Source organism: Chrysemys picta, chromosome 10 (assembly GCF_011386835.1).
Source record: "Chrysemys picta bellii isolate R12L10 chromosome 10, ASM1138683v2, whole genome shotgun sequence".
NCBI lineage: Eukaryota > Metazoa > Chordata > Testudines > Emydidae > Chrysemys > Chrysemys picta.
The window spans coordinates 68,963,893-68,977,171 of record NC_088800.1 but is presented as its reverse complement, the minus strand read 5'-3'; the positions used below and the strand labels follow the sequence as shown (position 1 = coordinate 68,977,171).

At 48.1% G+C, this 13,279-nt stretch overlaps 1 protein-coding gene across 1 annotated transcript in view; it reads left to right on the top strand.

The window, feature by feature from the left end:
- The window catches only part of LOC135973815 (uncharacterized), a 1,510,190-nt gene that overhangs the window by 472,711 nt on the left and 1,024,200 nt on the right, over window positions 1–13,279 (top strand). The window contains exon 2 of the mRNA XM_065558894.1: window positions 5,695–6,176. The gene's annotated coding sequence lies outside the window, so the exon portion shown is untranslated. The remainder of the gene's footprint in view (window positions 1–5,694; window positions 6,177–13,279) is intronic.

Sequence of the window (13,279 nt, the reverse complement as noted above, 5' to 3'; positions counted from 1 at the left end):
AGAGCCAGACCAAGGACAATCAAACTTGTCAAGTGGGCTGACTAGAGAAAAGCAGACATACTGACGGCCTATGGGATTAGAAGCAAGCACCTTCCTTTGGGAACACCCTCTTTGCAGCATTGGGACAACCCCCAGCCCAGAGAAAAGCAGCAAAAAGGACCAACGGACACAGTCCCAGATTTTGAATCTGGGAGATTTGCCCCCCTCCAGCCACTGACTAGCCGCTCGCCTCCTCACCCCCTTCCCCCCCCGCAAGTATAAAGCCTCATTCAAAGACCCAGGGGTCACTATATTAATGGACACAGCAGTCAATCAATGCAGTACCAAAAATTAAAATACTGAAAATGGATGCCCCCTCTCCATCCACGGACTCGCCACTCGCCTCCTTCCCCCCCAAGTATCAGGGGCGGCAGGTTTGTAGAAATTTTGGTGGTGCCCAGAATGCTCAGAGTCCCTCACCCCCAAACTCTGCACCCCACCTGCTTAAGGCTCTATGAGGGAGTTTGGGTGGGGGTGGGGGGGAAGAGGTCTGGGGTGCAGGCCCTGGGTTGGGGCAGAGGATTGGGGTGAAGGAGGGTTGAGAGGTTGGGCTCTGGGATGGAGTCTGGAGTGCAGGCTCTGGGATGGAGTTTGGGTGCTGGGTGCAGGCTCCAGGCTGGGGCACAGGGTGGGGGTGCAGGATGGGTGGCGGGGTGCAGGCCCTGGGAGGGAGTGCGGAGGGCTGGGGGCAGTCTCTGGGAGGGAGTGTGGGGGCAGGAGAGGGAGTGTGGGAAGAGGTGGGGGTGCAGGCTCTGGGACAGAGTTTGGGTGCTGAATACAGGCTCTGGGCTGGGGCAGGGCCTGGGGGTGCAGGAGGGGGTGAGGGGTGCAGGCTCTGGGACAGAGTTTGGTTGCAAGAGGAGGTGTGTGGGAAGGGGGTGGGGGTACAGGCTCTGGTAGGGTTACCATATGTCCGGATTTTCCCGGACATGTCCGGCTTTTTGGGCTCCAAATCCCCGTCCGGGGGGAAATCCCAAAAAGCCGGACATGTCCGGGAAAATCGGGACATGTGGGGCCGGCGATGCCGGGGGCCGGGGGCGCCGAGCGCCGGCGGCCGGTGGTGCCGAGCACCGGGGGCCGGCGGTGCCGGGGGCGCCGAGCGCCGGCGGGGCCGGGGGGGGCGGGGGTGCTGAGCGGGCCGGGGGTGCTCGGCTGGGGGCCCGGGGGGTGCTGAGCGTGCCGGGGGTGCTCGGCCGGGGGCCGGGCCTGGGGCCGGCACCCCAGGGCCCGAGCCGACCCAGGCTAGAGACACTGGGGGGGCCAGACTGGGCCGCGCCTCCTCCCCCCACACCCCCCTTACCTGCTTCAGGCTTCCCGCGAATCAAATGTTTGCAGGAAGCAGGGGAGGGGGCGGAGTTGGGGCGGGGACTTTGGGGAAGGGGCGGAGTTGGGGCGGGGGCATGGGCATGGGCGGGGCTGGGGGGGCCCCGTGGAGTGTCCTTCTTTTGGAGGCTCAAAATATGGTAACCCTAGGCTCTGGGACAGAGTTTGGGTGCTGGATGCAGGCTCCGGGCTGGGGCACAGGGTGGGGTGCAGGGTTGGTGGAGGGGTGCAGGCTCTGGGAGGGAGTGAGGAGGGCTGGGTGCAGGCTCTGGGACAGAGTTTGTGGGCCGGAGAGGGGATGTGGGCTCTGGGAGGGGGTGGTGAGTGCTCGGGGGGAGGGGACTGCCATCACATGTGGCTTCCTTCCTCCCCTGCTGCTCCTCGCCATAGTCTCATTGGGGGTGGGGGATGGGGTTGCCCCTTGCCCAATGTTTGCAGGAGTGGTGGCGGGGGGGAAGGGGAAAGGGTGGATCACAGGGTCAAACACCCACCAAAGCCCCAGCAGCTCAGGTGAGTGAGGTCCACTGCAGATGATCCTGTCGCCCACCGGAAGCCCCCTCGGTGTCTCCTCCAGGTGGGAGCTGGGGGAGGGGAGGGCTGTGAAGCATGTGTGTGCCACCTCTTCCCACCCCCTCCTGATGTGCAGCAGCTAGCTGCCGGCCTCTGTTGCCATAGGCAGCAGCAGCCGGGAGAGCCTCGCGCAGCTTTCGATCCAGCAGGGATACTCCGGGGCTTTTCTGCGCCCCTCAGCTTTGCACGCCCAAGGCAAGTGCCTCACTCGCCTTGCCCTTGTTCCGGCACTGCCACACAGCATGTTTGAAGGTCAAGATAGACCCCCCCCACACACACACACACACACACACTCCTCCTCAGGAGGGTTGAGAGTATGGCAGAGGCAGCACTGCATTCAGTACACATTGATCTCTCACACCTACTGCTGCTCAAGGCAGAAGAATTATTGACAGACTCCAGGAGAAGCCAGGATATGTAGCTCTCCTTCACAGAAGAGTCAAACGGCAGAATTTACATAGCTCATTATGCTTGTAATTTTTGTTGCTTATTCACTTTATACAATAAAACTAGAATGGTCCATTCACACAATGGAATGTTTAAATATTAAAACTTTTCACTAACTTAATATAATTAAATATTTCTAAATCCAATTTTGTGCACCCTGTTCTTTCTTTAAGATATTAAAAACTAGTTGGAAGTTGTTTAACCCTTCCATGTCTACCATGACCCATATCCAAAAAAATGGGCATAGAGTAGTACTTAATGTGTATGTGTACTACGACCCCCTAATACAATGGTTTTAGATGTGTCCCCTATGGTGACTGTCCCACGAAGGATATACACCTTAATAATACTGACAACTAATAAGGATTAAGTTGAAGACACTGAGGTTTTGGAGTTTGGAATTTATTATTTTCAATAGCACTGTAAAATAGGTAAAATATGCTGAACAGATAATAGTCCCTCTTCTGAAGAGGTTACAATCTAAATGCACATGTGGGTACAATATAAAGCAATAAAACATTGCAGGACAAACAGACAAGGAGGGTGATATAGACAGAATGCTTCATGGACATGACAGGTCTTCCAAAGAAAAGGGAGTTGCCTACTAGGAGGAAGGCATTTCCAAGCAGAGGGGAAGGAAACCTAGTATGAAGTCAGAAGTAGAAAGATAATACCTCATCTGTCTTTTCCTCATCTTTCTCTCCAGACAACATCAATGCAAAGATGCACCCACATAACTTAGTTTCAAAGCCCAGGTTCAAGATCCAAAAGTATTTTATGAAGACCATTTGCCTTGAACCATCAGGCAGTCATTATACCAGTGATAATGACCAGAGTTGATGGTATTCTTGTTGTTCTAAAGTTTATCCAAAACATTTAATAAAAAAACCCACATACATTGACAGTACATTGTTCCATCAGTCTCTCAACTGGTGTGCTATTGTATTTGGTGGTAGAGAATTCAGGTAGATAGGTCTGATCATTTCAAGCTAATTTGACAAAATAGATGGATTTTCTTTTTTGCAATACTGCTAAATAACCTACAGCAGTTGGATTCTTTATTACTACACCTGAGGAAAGTTAGTTTAGTACTATACTTATTCTGATTTTATTTCTTGATAAATTCATTATTGTTTTTTCTTGTGTAATTTAAGTATTTCCATGCATCTTTCAGATTATATTTGGATGGGTTGTTTAGATGACATCTTCGCTAAAGTTGGTACAGTCTGAGGCCTTGGCTACACTTGCAAGTTGGAGCACATTAAATCAGCCCCAGGCGCCCTAACTCCTGAGGTGTCCACACTGGCAAGGCATGTAGATCGCCCGGACTCCGCGGCTGGAGCGCCTCTGGTAATCCACCTTCACGAGCACAGAGCTTGCTGCACCCCAACTGGAGTGTCGTGATGCCAGTGTGGACGCCCTGGTCTATTAAAGCGCTCTGATCGGCCTCCAGGAAGCATCCCACAATGCCTGTTCTAGCCACAGCTGGGACTGGACAGCTTCCTCCCCCTAAACACTGATGAGGTCCAGCCCCTTGCCATTGCTACATACTGGGGATCACCTGGCGCGTGGAGGCATGATCACCTGGAAAGGTGTGCTGAGAGCACTCCACGCCTTGTTGAGCGAATAGGAAGGGGACTTTCAAAATTCCCAGAGAATTTAAAGCCACTCTGGTAATCACTTTTGAAGTCTACTACCTTGTACTCAGGTGACCAACCGTCAGACCCACCCTTTAAATTCTCTGGGAATTTTGAAAGTCCCCTTCCTGTTTGCTCAGCAAGGCATGGAGTGCTCTTACTATGACCCTTACCCACTGCACTCAACCCCCATCACCATGCATTTTAGCCAGCCTGAAGTGCAGCACTCATTGCACGGCACTCCAGATAGGAAGGCGGAATATGATAACAGGACATTTGCAAATCTGTGATTGTTCCATTCCCCACCATGCCCCCTTCCCTCCTCCCACACAGCACATATGGGTCACGCCATGTTTGTTTCTCTTCAATAAATGAATTTTTTGGTTTTTGAAACATTCTTTATTGCATTAAGTAAAAGATAGCAAAAGACACTGCTAATCAGTTCATCATACGTAGCAAACACAGATGCTTACTAGCCTTGTGACCACTTCACTCCCGTGCAGGGCACCAAACATTACTTATGATTTTCAGCATCAAACTGCTCCCTCAGGGCATCCCTAATCCTTATGGCCCCGTGCTGGGCCCCTCTAATAGCCCTGGTCTCTGGCAATTCAAATTCAGCCTCTAGGCGTTGAACCTCAGAGATCCATGCCTAAGTGAAGCTTTCACCCTTCCCTTCCCAAATGTTATGGAGGGTACAGCACACGGCTATAACCGTAGGGATGCTGTCATCGGCCAGATCCAGCTTTCCATACAGACAGCACCAGCGGCCCTTTAAACGGCCAAAAGCACACTCAACAGTCATTCTGCACCGACTCAACCTGTTGTTGAACTGCTCCTTGCTGCTGTCAAGGCTCCCTGTGTATGGTTTCATGAGCCATGGCATTAAAGGGTAGGCGGGGTCTCCAAGGATCACAATGGGCATTTTGACTTCCCCTACGGTGATCTTCTGGTCCAGGAAGAAAGTCCAGGCTTGCAGCTTCCGGAACAGGCCAGTGTTCCGAAAGATGCGTGCATCATGTACCTTTCCAGACCAGCCTGTGTTAGTGTCTGTGAAACGCCCACGGTGATCCACGAGCGCCTGGAGAACCATAGAGAAATACCCCTTCTGATTTATGTACTCGGAGGCTAGGTGGCCTGGGGTGCCAAAATTGGAATATGTGTGCCATCTATCGCCTCTCCGCAGTTAGGGAAACCCATTTGTGCAAAGCCATCCACAATGTCACGCACTTTGCCCAGAGTCACTGTTCTTCTGAGCAGGATGCAATGAATGGTCCAGCACACTCGCATCAACATGATTCCAACAGTAGACTTGCCCACTCCGAACTGGTTAGCGACCAATCGGTAGCTGTCTGGAGTAGTCAGCATCCAGATTGCAATCACCACACAATTCTCCACCGGCAGGGCAGCTCTTAAATCTCGTGTCCTTGCGCCGCAGGGTGGGGGAGAGCTCAGCAAAAAAATCCCATAAAAGTGGCTTTCCTCATCCGAAAGTTCTGCAGCAACTGCTCGTCATCCCAGACTTGCATGATGATGTGATCCCACCACTCAGTGCTTGATTCCCAAGCCCAAAAGCGGCGTTCCACGGTGGTGAGCATGTCTGTGAATGCCACAATCTCATGTCATATGCGTTATGCGTGTTGACATCATCGTCAGACTCTTCACTGTCACTTTGTAGCTTAAGGAGTAACTCAACTGCAATTCGTGATGTGCTGGTGAGACCCATCAGCATATTCCTCAGCAGTTCAGGATCCATTCCTGCAGACCAAAAGGGAAGACAGACCGCGCAGTACAAAAACCATTGAAAGATGGCACCAAATGTGGACGGAAGCACAGGGATTGCTGGGATGTAAAGCGATGCATCACGGAGCATTGGGATAGGATCCAGGATGCGCCGTGCCGCTCCTTCCCCTTCCCACAAGCCTCAGCACCAGAATGGGAAGAGGTGCTCTGTAGGATAGCTGTCCATAATGCACCGCTCCAAATGCCACTGCAAGTGCCGCAAATGTGGCCACGCCACCGCGCTTGCAACTGACAGTGTGAACACACGGCAGCACTTTCCCTGCTGCTGCCTACGAGGGCTGGTTTAACTCCCGGCACTCTACATCTGTGAGTGTAGCCATGCCCTGACACAGTGAGATTTCAAGAATGCAAGTAGGTGTAAGTCTGTGGTCATTGTTAAATAATTTGTTGAGAATTACACCTACTTGTATTCTTGAAATTTCACTGTGTCAGACCGTACCAACTTTAGCGAAGATGGCATCTAAAACAACCCATCCACATATAATCGGATATAACAGAGAATGTATCCTAAATATTATTTAAAAAGTCAATGGGGCTGATTAATTTAGAGCCAGATCCAACTCCTCCTGAACCCAGTCGGACTCACTTTCTCTTGATGCTTTTACATCTTTTATTGCCACACATGTTGCAATATTAAACTTCTATAAACTTCATTCACCACAGAAACTTTGAACAAAATAGGTTACACCACATCAGCAAAATGAACCGTTGCCCCAAAAATACAGAGCAGTTTGTCATAACAAAGGTGTCATAGAAATTCCTGTCCGTTCCAGCTGAGGAATAAGGAGAGACGGACACAGCTAATCAAGCAAGGAGCCCCGGGAGGGGCGATCCGTTTATTTCAATTGCAATTGGGTTCGAGCTCATAAGTCAGCAAGAACAAGAAAACACTTACACCAAAGCATTATATGCAGTTGACTATGATAATCTATTCCTCTATGATTGGCCAAAATTTGCTATCATTACCATACATAATTAGCAAGCTACATGTATCTGCCCCTCTTATGACCCCTTATTGTTCATCTACTTGCTCCCCCCTTCTGTTATTTTGCAAACCAAGCAGTTAATTATCTACAGAACGCAGGCACAGAAAGTTCCATTGTCTCCAGGTTTGGAGTTTGGCTACATTTCCTCTCGAAGGAACTTCCTGAGTTAAGATATAGCTGACGCTGCATGTTTCACATGTGTACGTGACAAATTTGCCCCCGGCAGCTAAGTAGAATAATTTTATATCAATTTGACCCATATAATGGGCTCATGATCACACTTTCACAACTGTAGGAGTGTTACAGCAAATACATAGGGGTCAGAATATCGGCATCTGGCGTGGTTCCCACCTTTGCCAAAACCCGTCTTTCTTGTAAAGAGAGAAATATTCACTTTGATTTGCTAGTTGCCCTAACACATTTAGACATTATGCACATGGACAGTTTAAACACAAAACACAATCAGTAAAATCTTAATACCTGCTTTCAGGAGTCCCTTTAACCAGCCTGTTAGGGATGGGAACCAGGAAAATAAACCATCAAACCAATCATGTGTTCAGCTACCTTCATCAGACCTGTCTCGGGCGATGTCTCTTAAGTGGGCTGCTCTGTTAAAGGTATCTTTATAGATGTCATTCACAAATGCATAAAACTCTTACCTAAAGCCATATGATTTTGTAAAGCTAACTGTCTAAGCTGCTTAAGTTTAGTGGCTTGATTAGTAACTATGGTAGCAGTCTCATTAGCCATAATTTATAAAATACCCTGGAGTCTTATAACCCTTCTCCTAAGTCTGCAATTACTAGGGAATGTTGTCCACGTCATTGGTTCGAGTGCTGCAGCCTCTTCAGCTTGAGGTTTGCTAGTGTCCCTTACATTCTAATCTTGCCTTTATGTAATTGTTTCACAATACGAGTGGGGGGTAACAACCAGGCAAGATAAGAACCTGAGAAGTGTACTGGAAGGCATGATAGGCTTTATTCCCATACACCCAGTAAGAACCGAACCCTGCTGAAACAGGGCCGTGTCACTCCCAACGCTTTTTGTAACAGGGATGTATAACGTCCCGTAAACCCAATAGGCCCGCGCTCCAAGGAGATGTCTTCGTCTCTACATTTCTGCCTACATACAGACATTTTCCATCGGAGTTTTCCCATACCATGGTGCAGTTTTCATAGCAGACACTATTGGCGCAGACACTCTTGCGGTTAATGTCGTCAGTGGTGTCAAAACAATAAACAAGGGGAGTGGCCCACTCTCCATCACCATCTGGGCCCACATAGTATTTGCAAGTACTGTTCCCTAAAAACAGGCCTGGCCCATTCCCCAAGAGACACCACTCACCCTGCGCCTTGAAGGTTAACAAATATCTGGAATTAGGGCTTATACCTTCTTGTTGCCAAGTATGAGTTGTAGCCCAATGGGGAGTAACATACACCTTTGAATGAGTAATATTTGCAGCCATCAAAGGGATAGGAAGGAAAGAAAGTCCTCATTCCTAATTGGGAGGCACCAAGGTGCACACCCAGCATGAGTCATTCCTCCATTCTGGGATTCTATTCCTCACCACATGGCTAAATCTAATGAAATTATTATGCTCATAAGAAAGGGAAGGGGAAAACAACAAAATCAACAGAGGAAACATTTTCACAATAGGTTAAAATACCAACAAATAAAAGAAAAAAGAGCAATAAACGCTAATCCAAATAATACTGTCCAATCTTCTATATCCATCAAAAACTCTGATATCAGTCGTTTAGAGCCATGGTTGCCCTGTAGTCATCTACTTCGGGTTGGTCTTGCCGGTCGGCCAACAAGCGTTGCTCCCTCCTTGGGGACCTTATCTAGGGGTTCCTTTTTGAGTGAATTTAAGTTTCAGTCCAGGCAAGGTCTACACCATCCACTGATACTCTAGTCAATCTTTCATTAGTGAAAGGTTGGGTATTTCGTTAATTTAGAAGGAGAGTAACAGCATGTGAAACTTTACCACTAGGCGGTGTCCTTGTACCAACTCTTGAGCTTTCTCAACTAACAAAGCTGCAGCAGCTAGGGCTTTAAGACATTCTACTGCTCCTCTTACAACAGGATACAGTAATGTTGAAAAATAGGCCACAGGCCGTCGCTGTGATCCTAAAGCTTGAGTAAGAACACCAGAGGCCACCCACGCCCTTTCATGAACGAATAAGGTAAAAGGTTTCCTATAATCCAGGAATCCCAAGGCAGGTGCCGATGCAAAGGATGCTCTCAAAGGATTTGGTAGCAACTTTAGTCCATTTCACTGGGTCAGGTTTATCCTTGGCGGTCATCTGCACTAATGGTTTTGACATTTCCCTATACCTAGGAATCCAAGACCTACAGAATCCTGCCATGCCGCGGAACCCCCTTAACTGTCTCTTTGTCTTGGGCTGGGGTACATTTAAAATGATACTTATTCTTTCCTGAGCAAGGCTTCTCTTTCCTGGTTTTAGTATGTGCCCTAAATATTTCACCTCCTGGGAGCAATATTGAATCTTTGAGGGTGATACCTTGTGTCCTTTCATTGCTAAGGCACATAAAAACTCTGAGTCCTGCTTATTAGTCTCTTGTGTTTCTGAGCATAATAAAAGATCATCCACATACAAAAGCAACATGGACTGTCCTGGGAGAATTACATCTTGCAAATCTTTGTGCAAGACAGCTGAAAATATAGCGGGGGATTCCACATACCCCTGAGGGAGACGCCCCCATGATATCTGGGACAAACCCCTAAAAATGACTCAATTAACGGAGTCAGTCCCTTTATTGCCTCTCATGGGAGAGGGTATTGGGGAATGTGAGGGGGGTCTATGTCTGTTCTAACACATATCTGAACTGGCTCAGCTGACTTTAGTAATCCCATGTCAGTGTTTTTTGTTCCCCATACCCAAGGTGGGACAGAATTTTCCAACTCCCTGGGGAGCATTGCTAAATATGAAGGAGTTTCGGGATTCATTAGAGCCATTAAGGGGATGACAGAGTCATCTGGCAGGCTCAAAAGATTGCCTTGGTCAGAGCAGTGAATAGTAGCCCGGAGTTTGCACAGCAAATCACGTCCCAATAAACTGGTTAGTCCTTGGGTAAGTAGGAAGGCGTGTTCCTCAGACAGGGGCCCTATGTGTATGTTTAAAGGTTTGGAAATCTGACAACAAAAAGGATTTCCTTCAATTCCCATAACATGTTCGATTTTACCATTCTTAGGAAGATCCAAATCAGTAAGGGTGGAAAGGGTGGCTCCTGTATCTAATAAGCAATCATACTGTTTTCCTCCAATCATCAAAGGAACTAGGGGATCATTGCGGGATAAGGAAAACACTGCGCAACATAACAACATGGAACCCCCCTTCATCCCATCAGTCATAAAGTCGCCCATCCTGCATCACCCCCTAGAAGGGTTTTCCTCGGCCTCTGCCAACGCCAGGCTCTGCTCCCTTCAATACAACCGCTAACATTCTTATATTCCCTTTTTCTTCCTTCACCCTCTCAGCCTTTCGTCGGGCTTCTCGCCCATTAAACACTCCGGTGGCAATAGCCACTACCTGAGGAAGTGGCATCCCTGCAAATCCTTCCACATCATTTAATCTCCACCTTATATCTTTCGCAGCCTCGTCTTTAAACAATCCTCTTATCACTGGCACGTTTGCAGAAGCCTCAGGATCTAGACCCCCAAACAACCTAGCAGCTTTTATCAGTCTTTCATAATAGTCTGGGGGGTGTTCATCCGGGCCTTGATGGACAGAAGTTACTTTACTCCAATTAGTAGTTCTCTGCCCAGCCTTCTTGATTCCGTTTAAAATTACAGTCTTTAAAGAGGTTAACTTATATTGATCTCCAGCATTGTTGTAATCTCAGTTAGGATCACCCCCATTACATCTCCTTCTGTCAGGGCATTCCATCCTGGTGGCGGTGGGGGTAAATCACCTATAGACTTCTGAGCTCGACTGAGCACTTGTTTCCTTTCTTTCAATGTCCTATGTACAGATTCTGGGTCGTCCCTGACCTTTGAGGTGGTAATCTTCCAATTCAATAGGTCACTGGTAGAGAAAGGAGTGTGGACATAGCGGTCAACAACCTGACCCTCTCCAGTATGAACAGGGTACTGTCTTAAGGGCAATTGGACTACTGGAGGGTCCTGTCCTTCTTGTTTAATGAGCTTGAAATTGACGTCTCCAGGAACATGCTCGGGAGATTAATCCCATGAGCCAGTCGAGGAGTCGGGCAGACTTCGCCTGTGAACGTGGCTTCGGGTATTATAGGCCACTGGCAGATCAGGATACAATGTGGCTTAGGGTTGGGATAGGGTTAGAGGCAGATCCTACACCGGTGCAGAGGTGGTCCCTGGGACCACCTGATTTACCTGAACGGGAAGGGGTTGAGGGGACGCAGCTGGTGGGGGAACTGACCTATAATCATCTTCCTCTTACCACTACACTGCTGGTAAGGAGGAGGTTTAGCTTGTTGTAACATGAGAGTGCACTCTTTATCTTTGCAAATTGGGGCAGCATTATAAAACAAATACAAATAATTCATTTGTTCTAGTCTTAAATCTTCCAGGATGGTTCTCAAGGTTTTGAGGCGAAGTCTTCCCCAATTCCTGAGAACACATCCCAGAAGTGTGCCGGTATCGAATTTCCCCTGACAATTTCCCATGTCAGGTCTAACTGACTCCTAAATTCCCTGCTTCAGTTCTCCACCATCCGCAGTGTTACCGAGAACAAAGCCCTGGAGTCAGTGACAGTTTCCTTTATGTCCCGGGGAGACCACCCAGCTATCCAGTCAGCCTCTGTTCCTGCCTGGGTAATCTCCTGTCATCCGCAACTTGTTTTTATACTGGGTTGGCACTCTAAGAGTGTTTAACTGCCAGACGGATGTCCCAGTAATTTCACCGAGGCTGTCCCAAGGAAACCGTCAGGTCTAAGACCCCCGTGTACACATAACATAAAACAGAGACAATTTACCTGTCTCCTGATGAGGCCTCTTCTAATGCGATCTGTCTCGTTGCTTGTGGTCCGTCTCTTAGAGTCCTCCTTATCGTCCCCGCTGGGGGCCAACTCCCAAGACTATACAACCCAAGGTAAACTCACCTCAGCGCGCACTGGTCCTTCTCGAGGGAGGGGCCCCAGAGAGGTTCGAGCTGGAGAGGTCCTGCCTCGGTCGCCAAAACTATCATAGAAATTCCTGTCTGTTCCAGCTGAGGAATAAGGAGAGACGGACACAGCTAATCAAGCAAGGAGCCCCGGGAGGGGCGATCCGTTTATTTCAAACAAAGGAAAAAGCTAGGCTTTCCAACTTGCTATGCATGTTAGACAAGGGGCCAATTTCATCGATGGGGCAACTCCATTTGTTTACATCAGGCACAAATTCAATATGATAGTTACAAAGAGCAACTCCTCTATCAGGAACAAGTTGATGAAATTTTACCACTATATTAAAAAGGGACAGTTCAGGTGATTTTGCTGCTACTAGTGGAGATCTTCCCTGGCAGTTTTGATTTACCCCTATGGTTCAAAAACAGTTGTGTAATACAAATGTTCTGCTTTAACAACAAAACACACCTAGAAAATACACACTGTAAATAAAGGAGTCATGATCCCACATAACCAAAAGCAGACTGATCTATCTAGATCTCAGCAAATCCAGGTTATTTATCCATAATGATTGAGTTGCTTTCACATTATACACATACACACACCCTTAAACACGATGACCCCAATCCTGCATGGAGAACCACACAAACAGAACTCTACATGCACAGAGAGTCCCAGTGATTTCAACATTTCACAACATCCACTTTCACAGGTCCTTTTTATGTTTTTTAAAATCTCGTTTTTATTGTGAACTTAAGTACAGAGGGAACCTATCTATCACAGGATATAAAGGGGTCCATAGTAAAAAGCAAAAGTCATCCACCTCCTAGCATTACCATTTTTATAAGGAAAAATACTGACACCCCATACAATTACACACCAAAAAAGGGGGGGGGCAGGCCAAAATGAAAGCTTCCATGGTAGTTATAGTTGCAAGTCCCCTCTTATATTTGTTTTAATAATATTCATCATTTTTATATTTTACGAACAACCTTGAATCCAATCATAAGATCATGGCCTGAGTAGGCAGACCCTCTACAGCAAGTGTTCTCAATCTTTTTCTTTCTGAGGCTCCCCAAACATGCTATAAAAACTCCAAGGTCCACCTGTGCCACAATAACTGGTTTTCTGCATAGAAAAGCCAGGGCTGGCATTAAGGGGCAATTGCCCAGGCCCCCATGCCACAGGGGGCACCATGAAGCTAAGCTGTTCAGGGCCCCAGGCTTCAAGCCCATGCAGTGGGCCTTATACTTGCTGGACCCCAGGGCACAAAGATGAACACTGGTCCTGCTTGGAGGACCTCCTGAAACCTGCTCATGGCCCCCCAGGGGGCCCCAGACTCCTGGTTGAGAACAGCAGTGGTTCTCAAACT